The 19351-nt window shown below is 41.6% G+C and overlaps 2 long non-coding RNA genes across 7 annotated transcripts in view; one reads left to right on the forward strand and one right to left on the reverse strand.

The window, feature by feature from the left end:
- Positions 1 to 3969: 3969 nt before the first annotated feature.
- Positions 3970 to 18392, reverse strand: LOC122426723. 6 transcript variants are annotated; one of them, XR_006265225.1, is made up of 5 exons: positions 18236 to 18392; positions 11264 to 14081; positions 7354 to 7421; positions 6563 to 6711; positions 3970 to 4747 (listed from the first exon to the last, which is right to left on the reverse strand). It is a non-coding gene; the product is annotated as an uncharacterized LOC122426723 (long non-coding RNA). The 6 variants fall into 6 exon arrangements; XR_006265227.1 differs by having other exon boundaries at positions 11264 to 11466; positions 18236 to 18386; XR_006265223.1 differs by having other exon boundaries at positions 11264 to 11525; positions 18236 to 18386.
- LOC122426724 overlaps positions 11488 to 19351 on the forward strand; it is a 79303-nt gene continuing 71439 nt past the window's right edge. Inside the window, exons 1-2 of the long non-coding RNA XR_006265228.1 lie at positions 11488 to 11582; positions 14180 to 14240. This is a non-coding gene — a long non-coding RNA (uncharacterized LOC122426724). The remainder of the gene's footprint in view (positions 11583 to 14179; positions 14241 to 19351) is intronic.

Below are 19351 nucleotides of genomic sequence, written 5' to 3' on the forward strand. Positions count from 1 at the left end.
TATCATCAAAGTATTCTTGATCCAACATGGAGATGTCTAATGTAGCTTTAACTCTCAGTAAAATGTAGCCAGAGTCTGCAGTAACACAGATGTATGTATATCTGTGTTAAGAGCCAGCAACTCCTCTTTCCTGGCATTATTGTGGACTCGATAGTTCTTAAATTACTTCTGAGAAACTCTGGTTGGAGTCCAGATATGTGGAACAAATTAAGAGATAATGTCAAACGTCTGCTCTTCAAGTGTCTGCGTGTATTTACGTTCACTCGTCTGGAGACATCCGCAGACATCTGCCTTCAATCATAGCAGTGGGCTGCTTTGGATGTGGAGTGCTGGAGGGGTGTGCCTGGCCAGGTGGTTTGATCTGCTGCGATTGCTTTTCCACTTGGAAAATACAGTATCCAAAATAGCCAGCCTGAGGGACATGGTGTTTTGATTGAAAATCCACTCATTGAAACTGATGCATGCTTGAAAAATGACCCATGTGTGACTTGAAGTAATTCTGTGTTTAAAACCAGTTCTTATGATTCTCTGGCTGGATATCATCAACTGATGGTTCTCCTAGGAAACCCAAACTGGGGGGAATTTTATTATGGTCATATGAGGGGGAGATGGGGTGGAGGGGAATCTCTGCCTGTGTTATGGTGTTGGAACAGGAAGAGCGGTGGCCAACGTAAAATCTTTGCAAGTAAAATGCTCTTGATGGTTTCCAAGTTTGAATTTCAGGCATCAAGCCAGATTCAAGCCCCCATTCCATAAAGAATATAAGTCCCTCTGGATGAATTTTAGCATGAAATTGATTATGTGGTTACCTTTAAAGAACTAGCATTTTAGTGTAGCTTCTGACTCGGGGATTTTCGTTTTCACTCTTTTACTGTAGGTGCCAGGAAAAGTATGTGTGTGTGTGTTAAAGTAAGCCCGAGATATTTAAAATCCTAGTAGTGAATGTTTGAATATCCATCATTGTCTGCTGATACTAAATACCGGACTGGTTTTCTAAATGATCATTTTGGTCTGTGACTTTTGAAATAATCATGGAGTTTGGAAAGTATGCAAAGTCTTTGAAATTGAAATAAAATAGGCCATATAGTCAGCAGGCAGAAGAATAAAGATTCCTTGAAATCTAATTAAGGGAGGAAAACATTGGGTTCAAAGACATCTTAATTATGTCATTAAGCTAGAAACTAAGTGTGGGGGCTGGGCTGGTGTCTCCTGTTTACCCCTTCAGATCCACTCTCTGTCCCTCTCTGCCCTGCTCTATGCTTCAGGAGTCTGACCTGCTCTGAACATGTTGACAGGTTCCTTTGCCTCTGACTTGTAGCTGGTTTAGGTCAATGGGAAATACAGAAGGGGGTGGGAGGAAGCAGCTGTTTATCCTGCTAGTTCTATCCTGGTGGGGCCCCCAAAAATGGAAGGGGCATCCAAGCTCTTGTCAGGAGGTCCTTTCCACACAGCCCACCTTGTCTCATTAGTTCCTTGCTCTTCTGCCCCTTCAGGCCTAGGGGTGGTGACTCCTGTGGACGCTAGCCTGGGAGACAGTGATGCATTATCCCCTGTGCTTTTCTGCTCTTGTCCATAACCCCTTTCTTAAATTCTCTTCAAGTTATCTGTTTCTTTTTGCATATGTCTTCTGCTTCATACATAGTTTTAACTCTTGAACCATCAAAATAACAGAGAGGAAAGAAAGGAGGGAGGAAAGGAGAGAAGGAACCAGAAATCTGTGATTTGTGGAGTCTTTGTGAAGTTGCTAAATTAAGAGACAACTGTGAACGTTAGTGCTTCTGACAATTTCAGAGGGCTGGATAAAGGCTATGGAAAAATCGCTGAGAAAGTGTCAGGGTGTCTTAGAGGTGCCTTTGGACTTGACCGCAGTAAATAAGAGAGGTAGGTGTTGGTCCTTTAATAACTGTCCTCCCCAAAATCGGCTTGTTCGGGAGGTGGATGCTATTGAATTTCTCTTAGGCTCTGTGCTTGTTCGATATCTGTTTGTCACACAATTTGGAAGTTTATTGGGCAGTAGGGGCCTGGCTTTAGTTTTTTGCCCTTTTAATTATTGAGACAATAGTTTTTCTTTTCTGGCTAAATTGGATGTCCAGGATTTGAACCTCACAGAGCAGAGATTTACTAAATAATCCTGGAAGCAATATATCCTTCTGGAAGGCCTTACCTAAGGCAAAAGATCTTTTTGTTTCTTTTCTGTTGAAAGAAGATCTGTGAAGTAAATTGGGTATGTCCATCAAAAAACATAGACAAAGCTGAGGAAAACAAAATCCATTTCATAAGCCATCTGTTTAGAGGTCAAATCTTAGTAATTACATACTTCAAATATGTGTTTTTGACAACCGTTTCATAGGCAATTTGTTGAATGATTTAAGCTCAGTAATTCAGTCTTTAAAGCATTCAACAAACTATCTAGGGCCCTTTGGATGCAAGGCCTCATATCAGGTAGAAGAGACCCAGTGTTGGTTAAGACAGACAAGATTCCTGCCCTGAAAGATTGTATGATGGCTGCATATAGAATGGCTGAGCCAAATCCATTGCCCCAACATGTAATGTGAAGTGAATAGAAAGCTTTTTATTATATCTTACCCTCATCTCCAACAGGTCATAGAGGATTGATCACATACAGTTTTTACAGTTTTTTCATTATTTTTCCATTTGAGAGGCTTCAATGTATCCCTTCTTGCTTCCTGAGCTATATATATATATATATATATATATATATATATATATATGTATATATATTTTGCCATGAAGCACTTTCATTTTTTACATGGTTTCTGTGTCAATAGCAACTTCCAGGAAACCCAGCTGTACAGTTAGCATGAAATGCTTGTTACATCTCTCCGGACTAATGCTTGGGGCATGGGGTTGTTTGCACCATTTTTCTCTGGGTGAATGCTGGGTTTGTGAATCCTTCTGACAATAATACCAGGTAACTAAGTAGCCGGGAATGACAATAACTTTTTGGTTTTCAATGAACAAGATGAGCCTGAAAGCTTTATCTGGTAGGAGTCCTCCAGTATAGCTTTTTTCCTATCTCGTTCTTTGACTAGAGAGGCATTCTGCTTTGCCTTCAAAGAACTTTTATGAGCCAGATGTTAAACCCATATTGTATTTTGTGACTTTGGAAGGAAATCTGAGCACCTGGACAAATGCTAGGAGGTGCAAAATGTTTAAAGAATGGTAACAAAATGTCCAACTTACACAGTCTATTGTAAGCATGGGAGGCACTAGAATGTGATGAGTCCTCCATTGTTAGATCAAACAAAGCTGGAAAAAAACTTGCTTTGTTTTTGCCACTAATGAGATATTTCTATACACATGGAGTCTTTTAAAAGATTTCAAAGAAGCCACACTATGAAAATGCTATACACACAATATCTATACTTAAAAACAAAAACAAAAACCAAGCAAGATCCCATTATCTTAAAGACACTGAAAATATATCTTCTAATTTAGGCGTGAATCACAGTCCAGATGAAATCCCAGTGTTGTTCTGAAAATTTTAACCCAATTGTTTTGTAAATATAACTAAGCTGATGGTCACCATCAGCTGCAAGACAAAATTTTAAGTATGCAGTGTTTTGTCCATTCTACACTCCTCTTTTCTTTATCCGTTATTACCTTGTTTTCTATAAGTCTTTCTAGCTATTAAAAATTGAGTTCAGGAAAAACTTTCACGATGAGATGATAACGAGTGGGTAGTTAGACTTCCACATAGTATGTACACTTTGTTGCTGTTCAGTTGCCAAGACGTGTCCAACTCTTTGTGACCCCATAGACTGCAGCACGCCAGGCTTCCCTGTCCCTCACCATCTCCTGGAATTTGCCCAAGTTCATGTCGATTGAATTGGTGATGCCATCCAACCACTTCATCCTCTGTTGCTCTCTTCTCCGTCTGCCTTCAATCTTTCCCAGCATCAGGGTCTTTTCCAATGAACCAGCTGTTCACATCAGGTGGCCAAAGTATTGGAGCTTCTGCTTCAGCATCAGTCCTTCCGAATAGTATTCAGAGTTTATTTCATTTAAGATTGTTAACTGGTTTGATCTCCTTGCTGTCCAAGGGACTCTTAAGAGTCTTTAGCTGGATGCAAAGAAGTAAATCTCCATCAAGGATATACAATGTCAGGAAAGCAGGAGGAGGGAAGTAGGGGGACAGTGATCCTTTCTCACCATCTGGCTGACTCAAGGGACTGACAGATACCCAGCCAGCACTGTCCACATGTGTGGGTGGGGATGACGATGGTGGTAAGGGTGGGGTGAAGCTGCAATCATCATATAAGCCAGTCTTTAAAGAGGAGTCTCCCAGTCCTTCTGGGATGGAACACCAAGTCATCCGCCACAGGTATTTTAGATAAAGAAAAGTGGAGTTGAGAACTTCCCAACTCCGCTTCCTATTTCCAGGCTAGATCTGCCTTTATTTATTTATTTATTTTTGGTCATACATTGATATGAATCAGCCATAGAGTTACACATATTCCCCATCCCGATCCTAGATCTGCCTTTATACCTACCATAATGTAGCACAATTTGGCTCATTTGTTTTTTCCTTAGAGTAGAAAAGAATGTGTCTGTCCATGGATGTCAGAGAAAAAGATGCTGAGAGACAGAGGATGAAGACAGATGGCATATAGTTATAAACATGGACTCTACAATCAGTCGTCTGGGTTCAAATCTTAACTCTTCAGTTATTAGTTGTGTGAGTTTGAGCAACTTATTTAACTTTTCTGTGCTTTAGGTTCTTCATCTGTAAAACGGAAAAAAAAACCACTAGTACTGGTGTCATATTGCTGTGAATTTTTTATGTAAAGTAGTTAGAACATTGCCTGGCACTTATGAAGCCTTGTATAAGCAATAATAATAATAGTTTTAAAATTATAATATTAGTAGGGACATCTTAGATTCCAGACCTCAACATTTCAGTCACTCTTTCTCTTAGATGCCCCATGCCCCCAGCCCCAGTCTCCTTCTGCTGTATTCCCCTGGTGGAACCCCAACACCGGGGGACCCCAGCCGCCCCACCACTGACACTGCAGCCAGGGGTGCTGCTTAGATGCATGCTTAGATGTCTCTCTGATGCCGTAAATTTAACAAGCCAAAGAAGAACAGATCAACTTTTCTCCAAAACCCGCTTTCTTTCTTTCTCTCTACACACCCTCCCTACTTTTCTCTCTCTCTTTTTCTCCAGATCAGAATTTACTATCTCAAGAAATAACACCACCATTCACCCACTGCCCAATTCAGAAATTTGGGGAGTTTACCTTTAAATCCTCCATCTCCTTCTTTCTTTGCTTATTGATTACCTTTTATCTTCCTCCCGTCTCGTAGAGGTTTCTTGAATCCATTCACTTCTCTCCACGTCTTTCTGTTCTACCTGGCCTTTCTTTCTCACCTGAACTATGGTGCTGCCTTATCCTTGGGCGTCCCTTCTATGTGCTATACTCTGACCTTGAGGTCTTTGAATGGTCAAACTTAATCATGGGACTCTTGCTTAAAATCATTCATTAACTTTTCATTGCCTTTAGAATGAGTATAAACTCCCCTGCAAGGCCTTCCAGGCCCCGGCCCCTCACAGCCTCTCTAGCCTCCTGTCACCACTTTCCCCTTGACCCCTGTTATTCAAGTGTGTAGACTCTCTTGGACTCTGCAGAGATGCCTTGTTCATGCTCATCTCTGGGCTTCCCTGGATGCTGTTCCTTCTGCCTTGACCACTTTCCTTTACCCTATTTTTTCTGACAGATAATTTTTTATCCTTGAAGAGTCTAACCACTAGACCATCTCCCACCCCCCTCACGTCTATACCAACTTTTAGAACAGGGTCTGCTATATGAGAAGTACTCAAAAACCATTGATTGCATAAGAAATGAATAAACAAACAAAAATTCTGGTACTACATCTTTTCAATTGTCTCTGCTGTCTCACAGCTTATCAGAAACTCCGTCTATTCCCTTATCTCAAAATTCAGCTTCTCTATCAACTCCCCACAATTTTCTACACTTTTAAATTTAATTGACTAGTTGGAGTTGGGTAACAGTCACTCTAAAAGGCATAGTTTCCAATTTATCTTAACCACACCAGACCCACTTCATCACTAGATTCCTTTGTGGTGCCTACAGTACCTGTAAGCATCTAGTTCGCAACACCTGGAATGGATTTGCTCCCCAGCAATAGATTCTCCAAGCAAGAAGAAACTCAATCTCAGTCATGCCTGTAGAGTTTCCCAAAGCGTGCCGGAAGGCATAGGATGTCTGTGCTGGACATCCAGCAGAGACCAGAGAATGTTGTCAGCACCACCATCATTGCTTTGCCCAGTGTGGGTCCCCTGCTGTCTGGGCGTGTGCTGCCATGCTGGGGGGTGGGCAGGCTAGGCTCAGAGATGTTGCCTCACAGGGTTTCTTTCCATGGAACTGAAGACTTGGTGATAGAGACCCTAAGTCATAGCACTTAAATTTCCAGTTTCCATAAGCAGCCCATAGCCATCCCGCCATCCAGCCATCACTCTGTTCTGGGTCCTACATATAAGTAGGGTGCATCTCTGCCTCTTAAGGAGCTCTCAACTTACCATCTTCTTTCAGTTCTAAGTTGCCTCCTGGGGTTGCTCCAGGCCAGCATTCCAAACCCGAACACCAGCCCAAACTCTGGCATCATCTGGTTTCACCCCTTTCATTCCTGCCAGGAACACAAAGGATGCTTACTGCCCCCTTGGAAGGTCTGTAAGGGAAACCCAAGACTTTCAGAGACACAGTAACGGCATTGTGCTAGCTTGTATTTTACTTTTTCCTGATGAACCCATCATAGCAAAACAGTAACAAAATAATACACCCATCAGCATTTTTCTCAACATCTCACCCTGTTATATCAGTTATTTCCATTTCCTTGTATTATCTTCCCCACAGAACTGCCAGTTGCTCAAGGATTAGATTTCTTTTATTCATCATTTTTATCTCTAATCCTTAGCACAGGTTCTGCCATATAATATTTGCTCAAGAAATATTATTTCAATAAATGAATGAATTATAGGTCAGTCTTCTGAGTCTCTGAGTCATGTAAGTGGTCAATATTTAGGGGACTACAAACCCTAAAGCAGTTATCTTCAAAGACCACTTTTTCAAGAATAGACCAGCTCTGTAGAAATCTGAGAATCTATGGAGACAAGCAGTTCAATTTATCCCATTCAAAGTAAATCCCCCCTTCAAACATTTATTGGTGATAACTAGAGATTCCATTTCTGAGTAATTATTTCTCTTTCAGTGAGTCAAGGTCGGGATATTTTCAAAGCTATAATCCGGACTTAGCCACACCGATTTCTGTCATTTAAGATTATCCTTGAAATAGTGAATGCACGTTTCTTACCCTGGGGTTGAAATTCATTTGAAAGTCTAGACATTCTTTGTTTGCTCCGGATGAAAGTTCACATTTCTCTGTAACACAAGTTACATGAACAGGTAAATTAAAACAAGTTTTGCACTGTGATTTCCCATTAATCATGGTTATCAATTCATGAATTCCTGATAAGCCTGTTTGGTTAAATCTGATCTTTCACCTCCATGTTTAGAAGTTGAATTAAGGATAATTGCATGCATTATGCCACTTGTGACAGTATTTGAGCTGATTAGCTCCTGGAGGGCTGATTAGGTGAAGCTATAGTAGTATAAAAGTGTGCATTATAATAGGCTATGTAGATGAGCTCGTAGTGATATTGTATATGACACGAAACTAAAAGAACATATTTTTATTCAGATTAGAGACACTCTTAATTGTGCTCCATAAGCATCAAGGTGCATGACAGTCTCTGAGTGACTATGTAAATTCAGCCCCACATTTTTATCAACTGCCCATCATGACTCCTTTGCTCTCTGCTAAAGAAAAAAGAAAGCATAAACAGAAAGTTTTGGCAGGTGGGATAAAATGCACAACAAAGAACATAGCCCAAATTGCTTTCCCTGCGAATCCCCACAACTAGAGATACACTTCTAATGCTGAGCCTGTTTATTTTAATAAAGATCTTAAGAGAACCCCTAGACCATCCCACATCATGTAAAGCTTCTTGTCTCATTTTCTGGCAACACCTCCCACTCCCACACACTTTCCTTCTTATTAGCTTTTGAAGCACAATGAGATCTCACTCAGCTCTGGTGTTGCAGTTTGCTTCATGCTTTTCCTTTTGACCTGTTCATCATTGATAATTTAATCATGGTTGCTTCTGGCAGCCTCCGTGTGTGTATCCTCCTTCATTTCTGCATGTGGCAATTACCTGATGTAATCTGGGCTTCTAATTTTCCTAGAGAGCATAAAGCGTCAGGAGTAGCTACTCTGAAAAGTAATAAAACAAACACAAATATTCCCCACCCCACCTGCTCTTGACAAGCCTTCCATTTGAACGCATATTTAAAAATGTCTCATCTTCAGCTGAGGAAATAAAGCAAAAATGTGATGTTTGGGTGTAGTGGTGGCTGAGGCCTTTTGAGTTATCTCAACCTAGCCAACTCAGGCCATTTAGAGAGGATAAGATTTTCTTGGAAAACCACTGGGAACTTTCAACAAAAAATTACCAAATCTGTCAGAAAGGTGACCTGTTAGAAATATTAACTGAGCTTTCTCTTTTTGACCACATTTACTTATTTTTAAAGTTTTTTCCCCCCTAAATATATATATTTTATAACTTGTATATTTTCTTATACTATAAGTGAAAACATTCTAAAAATAGTAAAACACTCACTTGGGAAGCAGTTTTTAAAATGTAGTTGCCAGGTGACTCTCAAAAGTGGCTATTTGATTTTTCTGCGAGGATCACTCATGGGCTGAGGGTATGATGAAGGTCGAGAGATGTGTAACGCAGGCTAGCCTGACCCTTGGTTTGGCTCATATTAATAGTGGGACATCCAGTTCATTGCAGTACCCTTGTGACCTCAGCTTTTCCATCAATAAAACAACAATGACATATACCACCTATATAAAATAGAATAATGGCCCTTCCAAAGTTGTTCATGCTCTAATCCCAGAAACCTGTGTACTTACTCTTGGAGACAATGGGGAATTTACCGATGTGGCTAAGGATATGAACCTGGAGATGGAGAGGATATCCTGGATTAGCTAGGCAGATTCAATCTAATCACAGAAGTCCTTAAAAGCAGAGAATCTTTCCTGGATGGGTTACAGATGAGTTGGAAGAAGAAGGAAGGATTCAGACCATTATTTTGAAGATGGAAGAGAGAGGCCAGGAGCCAAGGAATGTGGGTGGCCCCTTGAAGCAGGGAATGGCCGCTAGCTGACAGCCAGCAGGAAGACAGGGATCTCAATCTCCATTTCTGAGCTTCTGTTGCTGAGTTCTGCCATCACACCAATAAGCAAGGAAATAGTTTCTCCCTGAGAAACTCCAGAAAGAATGCAGCCTGCTGACACCTAGATTCTAACTCAGTAAAACCCTTGTTGGACTTCTGACCCACAGAACTGTAAGTGGAAACATTTGTGTGTTTAAACCACTAAATGTGGGGTATTTGTTACAGCAGCAATTAGAAACTAACACATCATGTGATGGGGGATTAGGAAGGTCTTAATCTTTAAAAAATTTTTTTCTTCTCCAGACTATTTCCCAGAGAGGGAATATCCTGAGGTTGCTCATTTAGCTATCCCCTGCCTTCTGAAGAGCATTCTGGGTCGGTTTGATTTTGGGATCTGGTGAAGGGCTTCCCAGGTGACTCAGAGGTTTCAAAGAACCCGCTTGCCAGAGCAGGAGCTGCAGGAGACTTGGGTTCAATCTCTGAGTTGGGAAGATCCCCTGGAGGAGGAAATGGCAACCCTCCCTAGTATTCTGGCTGGTATAATCCCATGCACAGAGGAGCCTGGCAGGCTACAGTCCATGGGGTCACAAAGAGTCAGACTCAACTGAATGACTGAGCACAAGGAGGAAGTGAGTGAGAGGAGAGGAAAGAGGGAGGCTTAATAGGGACCAAAGTCTCAGAGGAGGTTTTTGATCAAAAGACTGTTAGGAAGAAAAGAAACACTAAGTTCCCTATGGAGTTAGGTAGGCTAAGTCTCAGTAAGTGCCTGGGGCATGTGGGAATGTGCTGGGAGGAAGAGACCTTGTCTAGGGAGTGACAGGCCCAGGTCTATCAGTCTGAAAAAGGAGAGAGGCAGGAGGGAAGAAGAAAGAGGGAGAGAGAGAGAGAGACATAAAGAGAGAGAATTTTCTGGGGTTGACAGCAGAGGCTGCCAGGAGATATAGCACTTTTAAGAGCTGTTAAGGATTTTGGTCATTGTTTAGTTGCTAAGTCATGTCCGACTCTTTTGACACCCCATGGACTGTAGCCCATCACACTTCTATGTCCATGGGATTTTCCAAGCAAGAATACTGGAGTGGGTTGCCATTTCCTCCTCCAGGGGATCTTCCCAACCCAGGTAATGAACCCAGGTCTCCTGCATTGCAGGCAGATTCTTTACCGTCTGAGTCACCAGGTGACCTTGGTACATAGTAATACGCTTTTAATAAATAGCAGTTCCTGTTATGATTAGGGAAACTGGAGGATATTATTGTAATAGCTTAACCCAGGATATGAAAGAGGACAAGTGGATGACAGTTGGTAAGACTTAATAGCAATTTTCTTTGGAATTGTTGACATAAATAAATGCATGAGCCCTTGATTATACATTTTCCAACAAATTCAGTTAATTGTGGTTTCATTTCTCAAACTGTTCTCAACTCCAGGACCTGCACAAGTGAAAAATAATTAGCATAAAATGCAGAGTAAATGAAAGTAATATAGAATCCAAGTGCTAGCTCCTCAGCATGCTACAATCATAAATAATGTCTTTGCTTGGAATCACACTTTCTGTCTTGATTTTTTCCCCCTATTTATGAGAATTCAGATTAAAGCTGGGCTTTAACACAGACCTTGGTCAAAACTGAGAGGTGTTAAAAATTGGTATTTGTCATTTTTTCCCTCTAGTGTGATACTCAATCAACTATCCAAGGCCTGTCTTCAGGCTGTGGTTCCTGCTTGGAGTGTTGACTGCTCCTATGGCACTCTCCCCATCTGTCGCTCCTCTTTTCAGGGCCTGAGAGAATCATCAGTTGAAGTCTGTTTAACAAGACTGTTTCCTCTGAACATTGCCTGCACAGAGACTGTCAGCTTTTGACTGAGTTTTTTTCACTTGTTCACTGCTTACATGATATAGCAGTTAGCTATAGCCACAGTTCTGCTGTGTAACAAACAACTTCAAAACCTCGAGGGCTTACAACAAAAATCATTATTCTTACACTCACATAACTCTGCAGATGACTTGGGGTTCAGATGCTCTAGACGAGGAGGCTCTGCTTCAGGCTGAAAGTCTGTTGGTCTCAGCTCCAGGCTGTGGTTGACTCCATATGTATCTCATCCTCCTTGGACTAGTGACAACCCAGGGAATGTTCTTCTCCTCAGGAACAGTTGGTGTGCAAGCCAAACCACATGTGCAGATTTCAAGTCTCTGCTCACAAACACTCAGTAACCAAAGCAAATCACGGAGCTGTGCCCAGTATCGACAGGCTGAAGAAGAACACACCACTCCCACTGGGTGAACACCGGAAAGTGATGTGGCCAGAGGTAAGTGTGCATTAGGTTAAACCCTGTGAAACTGCTATTTGATCACTTTTCACTTAACCAAAAAAGCCAATTATATATAGTTTGATCTTATACTATTATTATCTAAGGAAGGGAAGAACTGGAACTTTGATCCAGTCTACCACAGATGGCTATTAAATAGACTTTTATGGTTAACTTACTGATCTTCAACAATGAAGCTTTTAGTCTTTCACATTAAGTATGAGGTTAGCTTTAGTTTTTCATAGATGATATCCTTTATCAGTTTGAGGAAGTTCCTGTCCATTTAGTTTGTTGAGTGTTTTGATCATGAAGGGAAGTTTTGGTGTCTTTAAGGTTACTTTATGTATTCTGATAAATGAGTGATGTGTCAGGGTTCAGTTCTTGCCTCTTCAGTAACAATATTGGGAATATGTCTTGCCTAAAATAGCTCTCCTATCTGTTGTAGTTAAACTACTCAATTCTAAAATATACCTATGAACCCTGACACTTTTTAACTTTTAGAAAACATTCAGAGTAGGGTGAATGTACACAGACTAAAAATTTCATTAACTGTAAGCCAGCCTGCTCATGGCAAACTATACTTCTTTCCATCAAAAGCCCCTAACCTGAAACAGGTTTACTATTCTACAATTTCCCCATTTTAATTAATTCTCTTTAAATCTAATGTCAACTGAGGAAATTTTAAATGAGTTCATTAGTCCAAATACTCAACATCTTTTCCTCCCAGCAACTGAAATAAGAACTTAAAAATAAAGTTCTTTTGAAAAAATAGTTTATACAAACAACAGAATCCATGCACTGTGCATTTTAAATGTTTTGACTGAGTCTGAATCACAATAGCGAAATGAGAAAAATGTCCTTATAAACCTAACATCCTTCACCCCATTGTCTTTCATCTTCTAATTTAGCATCTGCTGTCTACTTTACTTATGCTTCTCTGTGGTCTGTTCTTGGGTTAAGTATTTCACAGAATCTGTCTCCTGACTCCTAATCCCCAATGATGGAAAATGAACCTTCTGCAATTGAGAAAATAAACAGAACAGCAGATACCTTATTGTGGTGAATTTTAACTTTGAGGATCAGAGACCCTTTTTTAAAGAAACGTGAGGATTCTATGGATCCTCTCCCGGAAAAAATGCAGACACATGCAAGGAAATAATAAAAAAAAATGGTATGCAATTTCAGTAAGTCTTCAGATGTGTACAGAGAATATAAAAATCCAATAAGTCTTTGAGTCTGTCAGTGCAGTTAAATAAGCAAGTGTACTAGAGAAATTCCAAAGAAGTAGGAAATAAGAGTGTTTTTTCACATTTGACTCATTTTTATATCTGGTTTAGTCTCTGTTCCCAACCACTCATCACTCTGGACGTCCCTGATGCTTCAGAGACCTTAGTCTATTGCAGGCAAATCCTAGACGCGCTTCTGCCTCATAATGCAGCAGGCAAGCGGTTAATGCTCTGGCGGATTGGAGAGAAATACAGACAGGGAAACAATATTTCATTTTGCCTAGGATCTCTTTTTTATTGAATTCCTTGCCCCTTTGTTCCTTTCTCTCCCAGCTAAGAGCTTCCTGTATTGTCTTGAGGATGGGAAAACACAAGTTGGGGGAAGGAGGAGGCTAATTTTTCAGTGAGGCTCTTCAATGCCTGTGACATGACAGATGGATTTGGAGGTTCATATAATCACTTTTTCCTTAATCATGCTGGCTACCACATGGTGCATAGACACAATTGGAAATGAAGGCTCACCCAGGAGGGATGTTTTCAGAGTACCTTATCTGTGCACAAGCTATGGAAAGTACAGACAGTTGCAGAGCTATGGAGCAGCCTTGCATGCTTGGTATAGAGCCCTATTCTAAAACAGTGCATGGATGTGCACACTCACACACACACACACACACACACACACACACAGATCCCCCTTCTAGTCAAGCGATTGTCTTATAAAGATTCACTCTAAGAGAAAACATATCTTGATCTGAAAGATGCTGCAAAGAAAAGAAGACTCATGCCATCCATCAATCTCTGGCAACTGGCATTCAGCTCTCAGATAGACTCCTCTCTTTTAATTTTTAAATCACCTTATCAATCAAAGCACCGTATTGTTCTCAGTCTCATTTGAGCTGTTCTGAGTTGATCCTATCTACTTGTCTCCTACTTGCTTCTTGGATTTGCTCCTATTGTCTGTGTTTTATAGAAATCATTCAGAGGCTTCTGAGACACACGCTTAAAAGAAGGTGTTCATTTTTCCTTAGTTAATAAATACACGAATTTCCTTGGGAAACTGTGTTGGCCCAGTGAAGTTCACACTATCAATCTCTAACTCTGGGTCACTGTAAGAAAAGGGCGAGGCGCTAGCAGTGAACCACGGCAAAAGCGCAGAGTTCACGTTGACGCTGCAACAAACAAAACCTAGAGGCGGTTCGCAGAGCCTTGGTGCGGGTGTTTCAGAGAATGTCCTGGGAAATAAAGCTTTATGGTGGCTCTGCCGTCATAAATCCTAGAGGAAATTAAACAGAGGAATACGCAACTTTTTAGTAAAACATCTCAACCTGGTTCTGATCCCAGGTGATCCACTTCCCATCCCCTTCATTTCAGAGTTTTCCTGAGCTGGGCTGTATAGCTCTGGTCCCAGTCTACTTTGAAGAAAAACAAGGCGGTGAGTATAATTATTCTCTTTTGTGACATTAGACCGTAAACCCTGTACTACTGGTGGAATGGAGCGTTTTTTCCTCTTTTGCTTTTAGAGTAACTGTCTTTCTTTCTGACACTTTTGAGGGCAAGCGAAGAGGGAAAGTTATTGGTGCTTTCTTTTTTCATCTAAAACTGTTTTATTTGAGGTGATATTTTGATTACCTTTTATGGGCTGCATTGTCGTTTCTAATCAGAAGCCAGATATCCACACTGTAGTAAAATCCTTGCCACATTTAGGAAAGCAAGAGAAAGGCAAGGGAAATAAGCAATTCGCAGGAAGAGCGGGGTTGACATACTGGATGCAGCATTGTGAAATTTGGAGCATTCCTGCAAGCCACGAAATGATACTCCAGACACCTGAATCCGTTAACCTGCCACACTGGTTGTCAAACTCACTCTCGGGAAGCAGCTATATAGAAAGATAGTATTTACTGTCTAGAAATTACACTTACTCAGGGACTTCCCTGGTGGTCCACTGGTTGAGACTTCACCTTCCAATGCAAGGGGATGAGGGTTTGATCCCTGGTTGGGGAACTAAGATCCCACATGCCTCGGGGCCAAAAAACCAAAACATAAAACAGAAGCCATATTGTAACAAATTAAAATAAGACTTTAAATAAATAAATAAAAAGAAATGACACTTGTTCAAAAAGGAACTAAGGCATTCCTAATGCCATGTGTGTTATTACATCTTATTTTCTGTTACAGGACTCAGAAAAATATAGAAAACATTATATTTAAAAATTAAATATACTTAATATTTAACTATTAAGTATTATATTGAAAAGGCTATTTAATTTGCTTATGTCAATTCAATATGTATCTAGACTCTATTAGGCCATTGTAGGTAGTTGTTAAGGAGAATGTCATGGTTAAAAAACATAACTCTTGCTCTCAAGGAGCTTAAACTGTACTTTAATGTAAGAATTACAATAACTTGCTATGGAAATGTCACCTAGTCCAGTGGTTTTCTCTCTGTTCACTGTCCAAAATTCCAACGGGGGAAAGACTGAACTATAAATAAGCGGCTATAGAAACTGTTCAGATGGACGGTGACCATTCCTCAGATCTTCCTCTTCTGAGCTGCCGTTCTTGCCCCTCGGTCTGTACAGACAGATCCGGCAGCTGCAGTGACACTTGTAGGTCTTGCCGTTCTTGAATATGTGTACTTGAAGACTGAATGAAAAACGCTGAGTGTCAGGCTGGAATGAATGACTTCTAATATCATGAGGCTACTTGCCAACTGCATAGGCACCACAGGGAAAGACTTGCTTTCCCACCATCCCTACGGCCTGTGTGTGTGTGTATGTGAAAGTCACTCAGTTGTGTTTGACTTTTTGCAACCCCATGGACTGTAGCCTGGCAAGCTAATCTGTCCATAGAATTCTCCAGGCAAGAACACTGGAGTGGGTACCCCTTCCCTTCTCCAGATGATCTTCCGAACCCGGGGATCGAACCCAGGACTCCTGTATTTCAGGCAGACTTTTCACCGTCTGAGCCATGGTTGAGGCCCCATGCCAGTCTCCATGCCTCAGCATGAGGCCTAGAGAAAGTCCTTTGAAATGTTTTTATTTTTTTTTCTCTACTCTTTCCAAGAGTCAATCTTAGCACTTCTGTAATTCAACACTACCAGTCGTCCTGTGTTTACAGGGACAAGCCTCACAAGGGCTCAAACCCAGCAGCATGAAATATGATTTCCCCAGTGTCCTCTGGCAGCTGGGGGTATGGTAACATTACACTCATCATGGGATGACCTGCTGACTACTTTTAAAAACATTCATCAGCGCCTAGTTCAATGCCTGGCATGGAACGGCAGATTTCAGTGCACTTTGTCCCATTTAATTCTCATCTCAACCCAGGGATGTGGGTGAAGCAATACCGCCATTTTATGGATGGGGGTGAGAGTACTGAGTTCCAAGGAAAATGGATGACTTGGCCACATGGACACTTAAATCCAGATCTTCAGAGCCATTTAAAAAATTTATATAAAGCTCAACTTTGTCTACCATTTATAACCCAAGAATAAAATTGAGCCTGAATTATGAAAAATCAATCACACACATTTGAACCCATAACAGGAAGGGAGCCAGGGTTGCACTTTCCCCTCAAGTTTACTAAACAATGTATATGTGTGTGTGTGTGTGTGTGTGTATAAAACTCATCTAGTTTAGCCTGAACATTGTAATATAACATTTCAGCATTTTCCATTAAAACCAAGAAATACCACATATCCAAGTAAACTAAAGAACACTGTAATTGCTCATGTTACAGAAATGTCATTGGATATGTTAGCAAAGAGGCTTGTCATTCTATATGCCATAAATATTATTGTTTGAGAGGGTAAAATGCACAGTTTTAAGATTCCTAATCAGTGTTTTTAAGCACTTCTATTGGCTTTTCATGATTACAGTTTCACTGGGTATTTTGGTTGTTCCTTTCAACTATCAAAGAAACCTCCACATTTGTATTTCTCTAGGGACATCCTGCCAGCTCTCTGAGCTCCAGAGTTCCTGATTTCTGCATGTCCTTCCCTATAATGTGCTCTCCTGGTGGCTCAGATGGTGAAGAATCTGCCTGCAATGCAGGAGACTTGGGTTCGATCCCTAGGTTGGGAAGATCCCCTGGAGGAGGACATGGCAACCCACTCCAGTATTCTTGCCTGGAGAATTCCATGGAGAGATGAGCCTGGTGGGCTACAGTCCATGGGGTCACAAAGAGTCAGACACGACTGAGTGACTAACACTTTCATATTTCCCCTATAATGTACATGTATGTCCCCAGAAAGGAGTTTCCTCTAAATAATGTCCCTGGTCTTTCCCCTAGGCCCCCTTTCACTTTTTCACATGAGAGGAGGGGTAGTCATGTGATTGAGTTTTCAAGGAATTAATATCTATTGGTTACGCTCCCCTAACGTGAACTATTAAAACACTACAAACACTGAAGTATCCTTCTCTCTCTGCCATGAAGGGAGGCAGAAGTTCTAACTAGATGGTTTGCTCTGCAAACCGAAGCTCTCCCTTTGGGAGGGAGTATCTGAAAACCCAACTTGGCCACCAGATTAAAGACATGTTCTCCAGTTGGTTTTACGTATAATAAAACTAACATTGAATCTTAATTTCTTAAGGCTTGGCTCTCAGTTGACTGGAAGAAGAAGATGTTATTTATTATCTCCCAATCCAGCAAAGTATTTTTTAATATACAGAAGTGGGAGCTGCTAGGTTTTCTTAAGGCTTAGACTCAGAACAGCATTTTTGCCACAGGCTATTGGTGAAGCAAACAGATTCAAGATGAGAGGGACTGGAGTTTTCACACAAGGGCATGAAGACTGGGAGGCATGGTTCACTGAAAGTCTCTTTCAGAGAACAGCTACTTCATGCAGACTTTAGTTTCTGTGCAGCATAGGACTAGAGCCTCTTTTTCAAAACTCTTGGAGTCAGATATTTTTCATAATTCAGATTCTCTTAGATTTTCTGTATGTGTGTGTATGTGTTAGTTGCTCAGTCATGTCTGACTCTTTGCGACCCCATGGACTGTAGCCTGCCAAGCTCCTCTGTCCATGGAATTCTCCAGGCAAGAATACTGGAGTGGGTTGCCATGCCCTCCTCCAGGGGATTTTCCCGACCTAGGAATTGAGACTGGGTCTCCTGCATTGCAGGCAGATTCTTTACCATTTGAGCCACCAGGGAAGCCCCTCTTAGATTCTAGAGAACTATGATATATACACTGTGTATTATATCACCTGCCCAACAGAGTTTAGAGTCACACTCCATAATCAAGTACCTTAATAATTCTATATTAAAAAAATATGAGTCAAATGGAGTAACAGCAGAATACAGATAGCCTCATAGAAGGTCAGATCAAGTTTTGGCATTTTTCAGAGATTTCAAATTGTGAGTAAAATATTATGAACTGTATTTTGAGTCAAAACAAGCTTTTAAAGGTAAAATAAATTTCTCCTACCTTGGGCATATACCTGCTGTCAGTTCAGGTCCTCTGGGAAGCAGACATCAGAGCAGAATTAAAAGTGTGAGCCGTCTGGGGAGAAATGTCTGTTGAAAGTTACAGGAGAGAGGGAACCAGAGCAGGCAGGGAGGGCCTTCAGACCAAGAGGCAGGTCTGATCTCCATTTAAGGGGGGTGGGGGGGGAGGCTAAGCAGGAAGATCCTCAGCAGCAGAGCAGCTCCATCCAATGGGGAGCTCTATCCACAGCAAAGGTTGCCTCTTTGAGTCCTCTTGTGTCGGCTGTTATAGCCAGACCTAGTCTCCTTGCCCTGGTCAGTCAGTGGCTGGGAGCTGACTGGGAAGGGAGGCTGGCATCATGCATCCCTGGAGGCAGTCAGTCAGCTCCTGGCCTTGGGCAGTTTCTCTCTAGAAGGGAGAGCTGAACTCCTTCCTCCGTGGCGGCCATCATCCTTCCTCCTTGGCTTCCACAGACTTAGTCCCTCTGGTTCTTAGTTTCCAGCTAACACAGCGCTCTTCAGGGATGCATCCTCCATGTAACTGGGAGTTCAACTCCCATCTCAGGACTATCCCATTAGTCCATCAGCCACACGGTATTGCTTCTACACCCACTGCCAAGCCTATCCAAACAGAAGCAATTGTATAAGGCCTCCTTCCTTGGCTTTCCTTTGATGTGAGTGGACAGTAATTTACAGCACAACTCAAGAAGGGACGTCTCTGAGAGAAGTCCCCCAAGGGCCTAGAAGGACTGTGGGTTTGTGAGTGTCTTGGGGTGGGGTGAAGTGGGGGCCAGGAAGATGACACAGTGCTTGGCAAACATGTGGAGTGACTTTCAGATCAGTGACTCTTTCTTGTGGATTTTAGGGCCCTGTCCCATCTCTCCATCCCTCAGCAACCCCCTGCTGCACACGTAGCAGTGGAGTGAGGAATACGTGAACAGTAACACTAACACCAGTTAATCACCTAGCCCTTCATAGTGCCAATCCCATGACATGCACAACTATGGTCCCCATCCCTGCTATTGTGCTCCCTGGAGACAATCAGCTTGAGGCTAATCCAGTATATCTTACAGAGCAGGGACCCCAGAGGAAACATGCCCTAAATCCCCGGCTAGTG

This window comes from Cervus canadensis, chromosome 24 (genome assembly GCF_019320065.1).
Source record: "Cervus canadensis isolate Bull #8, Minnesota chromosome 24, ASM1932006v1, whole genome shotgun sequence".
Classification (NCBI taxonomy): domain Eukaryota; kingdom Metazoa; phylum Chordata; class Mammalia; order Artiodactyla; family Cervidae; genus Cervus; species Cervus canadensis.